Genomic DNA, 5,674 nt, shown 5'->3' with positions numbered 1-5,674 from the left:
AATTTAAGAGAAGCAGATAGAGTAGAGCGATACTGTAGATTCTCTCTCTTCTCATTTTGTTTCTTTTCAGTTTTTTCCCAAATCCTATTTCACACATGTACTTTATTGTAGTTCATTAATGTTTTGCAGTTGCAACAGGCACCAAAGCTGGGTGCTCTGGCAGTCAGCCACTCCAGCATGTTATCACCGTTCCAAAAAATCTCCATGTGAACAGGTCACGCAGTCAAGCTTTGCATCTTGAAACCTGTTATAAAACAAGTAGAGGGGGAAACCAAAGTTGCGCCGATGTACACAGCATTTCAGCAGCGTTCATCAAGTAATTAAATTGGGAGTCTTTCTTTATCCTTCAGGAACGCTCATCAAACTTGTTTACGCTGAACTGGATGTTGATGTAAGTTTTGTCCGATTTTGCTGAGTTAAGTCAAACTACGTCTTCCATGCAAGACGGGCTGAGGCTTCAGCCAGATAAGCAGATATATTGTGTTGTTCTTATCAGCCAAAGGCCTTTGCTGCAGATTGTAGCCACCAATCTCACTACCACAGGCTTTTTTCCCCCCAGATATGGCAATAGCCACAGGCTATCAGCATATCAGTCACCACTGTCATTTTGATGACTCACTGTTTTCACTTACAACCAGCAATATTAGTTTATTTTAAATAATCGTGCTTACAGTATCACACAATATTTGAGAGAAGAGATATGAGCAAGACACTTAAGGCATTATTATTTATTTCCCTTACCTGGCTCTGTGTTTAAGAAATGTGTGAATTCTGTGTTTTGTTGTTTTTTCCCCCCTTTCTTCTGGCTTTTTATGGTGTGTGTGTGTGTGTGTGTGTGTGTGTGTGTGTGTGTGTGTGTGTGTGTGTGTGTGTGTGTGTGTGTGTGTGTGTGTGTGTGAGAAACGTGTATTATAAAAGATAAAGAGGGAGATCCCGTCGAGTGTGGGTTTTTTGTTTTTTTTTTGTTTTTTGTTGGGAAATGTGAAGAATGTGTTTGATGTGAAGGACAGCAGGAGTGTGAAGGAGAAAAGGAAAATGTATACAGATGTGCAACAGAACTGAAGTTGGATTGATCTCTAAAGTAGAGTTTGTGAAGATTAGTGCAATGAATTCTTAAAATTCTGTGAGAAATTACAGAAAAAAATGATTTAAAAAAAAAAAAAAGCAATTTGCTGTTCTCGTACTGTAAATGCAGATGGCATTGAGGGGAAAAATACTGGCCACAGTTGAGTAATCATTCAGGCTGCAAGGGAGTGTCATCCATTTATAGTTCACAACAGTTTGTGTTGGTGTGATGTAGGAACACTAAAACAGCAGTATAATGGCAATCAAACAGTTATTGTACTGTAAGGTTTATATTTTATACCACATATTGCTGTGTTTTTTTGTTTTGTTTTTTTTGTTTTGGGTTTTTTTATAGTAGAGAAACTGTAAAATAGCAGCTTAAAGACTAGAAATGCAGCTGCCGGTACTTTACTGTAATTTTACAGGAAATGTTATTCCTGTGTGGCTCAGCACACAACTTTTAAATGTAATCGTATTTTTTCGATGGTGAATAGTTTCCTCATGTTACACTGGGAACAGGAACATGCCCAACACAACCAGTGCTGCTTTTGGAAGGTGAGCAGCTGTATTTCATCAGCTGGAGAAGTGCCATTCAGCAAATAAACGGTCCTATTCCTGTCAAAGAAGGAACTCAGTTTCTTAAGTCTCCACATTACCCCAGTCTCGGAGTATAAGGATTTATTTATTTTTCGTTTGTTTCATAGTTTAACCTCTGGTCTCCTGAAAAGTATGACACAAGGAAAAACCAAAGTGCCTGTATTGAGCAATGAAGGTGTCCGATGTCATACAAACAAAAACTCAAAGAATCTGAGTTCGTGCAACACAAAGAGAACCTTTCCTCACCTGTGTTATGATTAACATGTTGCAATACCAACTTGGGCCTTAAGAACATTTGTCAGTCAGTCATAGTACTCATTTCCCAAGTTACAGTTCTTCTGTTTGTTGCAAAACAAAGCAAACACAAAAAGTATCACTTTCCCCGTGCTAGAAGAGTGTTTGGAGTAATATCTTAACCGACAGTATGTAAAACAGCAATGGGGAAAAATGGCAGACGATCTGGTGTCTTTTAATGTGTCACTGAGCTAGTGTGTGGCATTCAGCGGAATACAGGAAACGGAGATAATGTGGCTCTCTGAACCACGTCTGTGTCGACTGTTATTTGTCAAACAGGAGAGCACACCTGGTGTCACCTCTGTGACAGATGGAGGCATTCAGATGAGTGAGTTGTTTCCACCTTCAAGCAAATTATAATACTGGGTTAAGATAATTTAAAAAAAAACCAAAAAAAAAAAAACCCCAAAGTGACAGAGATGCACTCTGTCAGAGTTTTTCTATCTGTGTGACCTGTATGTGAGTTATGTAAATGGGTGTATTGCTGGTATGCTGAGCTGGTGGAATCCCAAAGCACCTGTTTAGATGAATTGGAACAGGATGTAATGACTTAGATTCCTCACACGATGTTCATAAATCTCCTGATGGAAAAAGTGAAATGAGACAAATTTTAAAAACGTGTAATTAAAAATAAAGTGGCTTTTGTTTCAAATACCTTGCCCTTGACTCAGATTTGGAAATACTCGGTAATGACTCTGTTATGTCCTTAACTTTAAAACTGTTTCCATCTTCACTGTGATTCAGGAGGTGGAGCTCTTTCTGTCTGTTTGTCGAAGTCCCTTTTTCTAAAGACTGTCCCAGATGTATCATCATGTGAATGTAAAAGAAAGAATTACCATGTGTGTGGTATAAGAAAAATGCCATGTGGCAGATTAGGCTACTGAAATATATAAATTCAGTCAGGTTTAGGGCTAATTGGCGAACATTAAAACACAATATTGCTATGGTGAAAGTGGTAAACGCTGTAGCTGTATAACGTCATTGTAACTGTTGTTAGCTTGTGGTTGGTCCTGTCGAAGCTGCTAGTATAGTTTATTTGTAGACTTATTATTTCAGTGGCAGCTGGCTCTTATCTTATTTTTGGAAAAAAAATATAAAAATTGTGATGTTGCATAAACACGCTGATTACAGAGGCAATGAAAACTTCATTTTTGAACGATCAATAAATTATTCATCAGGCTGGTTTTTGTTTATATAAATAGAAGTCAAACCTCACACACTGAACCATTATCATCTCATTTTAATCCCACGCCAACTGTACGGGGGCTGGCAAACAGGATTCTTAGGTAACCTGCAATCTAAGTATTAAAGCGGGAAGAAAATCATGAATTATTTATTGATTTATTACAAAGTAGTTATGTATTGAGCTTGGCAAATGTTTTGGAGGAGGGTGAAACGAATCCAAGTGTGGATTTTTCCTGTCGTTCTCACATGAAGGCCTGCAGCCAGATATCTTTCAGAGGCTTGTGGATGATTTAGGTGCTTCTGGTGTCCTCACTTAACACTCGGTGATGTTTTCACTTCAGAGGGTCGTCCTCATTTTTGCTGTAACACATGCATACGGACACACACACTTGCATACACATAGCAGAGGGTAGTTCCTAAACTTGTTGACAGCCACACACACTAGCATTTACACTTGGATACTCCAACTATGCACCAGCAGAGCGAGATCATAAATATAGAAATATTTTGGCGACAGTTGTAGGCAGGGAGGCCCACACCCATACACGCGCACTTGTGCACACACGCACACACAAACCACAGTCTGGCCAGCTGCTCTGGGAAGACGAGGTTTTGAATGGGAGTGACAGCTGTGGATTCCTCTGGATGAAGGAGGGAGAAAGGGAGATAGTAGATAGGAAATGTGAGCAAGGAAGGGGGATCAGTTGCTGAAGGAATGAGCGAGTGAGAAGAAGTGGTGGAAAAGGAGAGCGGGAATGACAAAGAAAAACACAGATTGGGATGAATGAAAACCCGTGGGGTGCATCAGAATTCCTTTTTCCTCAACGAACTCCCTGCAAATTGAACCGCACTCTATGGAGCAGAGTAATATCAAAGCTGATCAATATAACCTACCCATGGCCCTAAAAAGTATCCTAGTATCAATATGTGTCTCATTTTAAAATAAATGTATTATTTCAGGTTTGAAAAAGATTAAATAATGAGATGTAAACATGTCCTGGCAGCAGTTAACTTTTTGATGTAGCACACAGTTGAGTTGGTACTCTTAGAGAGAACAAAGAAACACAGAGCGTTCCCAGAGTAAAGAGCATGTGATTCTAACTGTCAGTACCAGACTATTTATAAAGATCCTGTGTTGCACAAGGCTGATTTAGCAACTTCGTGGATTTTTCTTTTTTTGTGAATACACCCCCATGTCTTGTGCTTTTTACTCTGTTTGATTAGCTGTTACTATTGTTGCTCTGTACTAAATGCTAAATGACAAAATCTGTATTTGCAATAGGTTTTCTGAGTCCCTCCCCCAGTGACTTGGATCTTTCCTTGTAAGACGCTTCGTAAGAACCTAAAAGTCAAGATGAACAAATCATTCTTCTTTTCTTCCTTTCCAAAAATGGAAAAGAAGAAAAAATTAACAGTGTAATCAGGTGTCGCCATGGCCGACAGACAAAACAAACAGCTCCACCTGTGGAAACCAGGAAGGAATTGAACAATCCATTGAAAAAGATGTCGAATTGCTGTGACCAGTTTGCCCCATAGTGGCACTTCTCCCCCGCAAAAAAAAAAGTTATAGTAAGCTTTACAGCTGAGATTTTTTTTTTTTTAATATGCTGTTTAAAAAATTTGTTTTAGTCATTCCTGTAACATGTGTTTTGTTAACATGTACTGACAACAGTGGAAAAAATTTCTTGCACCACTCCTGCTTCCTAAAAATTAGCTGAGATAATGTCCTAAAAAGCCAAAGTATTCCTTGAGTAGTGGAAAAACTAAATGTCCTGGTCAAGTAGCACTGCAAAGTTCTTGAACTCTTTAAGCTGTGTCTGAGCCTATTTAGTACTACAAACAATTGAAATGGATGAAACACAACTTATCTGGGCTGTCAATAGCTGACTTAGTAGTTTTCCATGTGCCTATAACGTGTGTGTTCATTACATTAGTCTGTTGCCTTCAGAGCCAGTGTTAGTCATTAATCTGAGTCGTTAATGGATGTCAGACTCTCGGCTCATCGTGAACAGAAATGGCGATTTGAACCGATCGGGCGATAGTGTCCGACAAAGAGGCCTTCAGAGAAAGCAGTGTTATTCTAATGAGAAACTTTCCAGCTGTAGGGCTCAAGGGCACTGTGGCAGCGTCAGCGTCACAACAACAGCAGGGGGAGGAGGAGAGGGGAGGAAATGGGAGTCTAAACTGAGCTCTTAAACAGGAAGCCACCCTGGTTCTCTCATTGTTGTGTTTTTATAGACTCGACTTCCTGCTGACATGACCGCCCCCGTTACCATGGTTGCAATCCATGTTGTTTATGGGATGGACTTCAAAGATCCCCTGGTGGCAAGACACTAACGGTCACTGCTGTGTCAAGAGTGTGATGCGGAAAATGTGTAGTGTGTTTGTGGGGCTGAAATATGCTTTTAGTTGTACAGAGGTGTGCGCTCGTGAGGATTTAGAACGCTTCCTTTAGTGTTACTACAGATGTGAGTTATCACTTAATTTATGTAGTTCAGATTTTATTTGTTATACTTACTATACTAATTATGAT

Source organism: Maylandia zebra, linkage group LG20, assembly GCF_041146795.1.
Source record: "Maylandia zebra isolate NMK-2024a linkage group LG20, Mzebra_GT3a, whole genome shotgun sequence".
In the NCBI taxonomy this organism is placed as follows: Eukaryota; Metazoa; Chordata; class Actinopteri; order Cichliformes; family Cichlidae; genus Maylandia; species Maylandia zebra.
Note: the sequence above shows the minus strand (reverse complement) of the source record.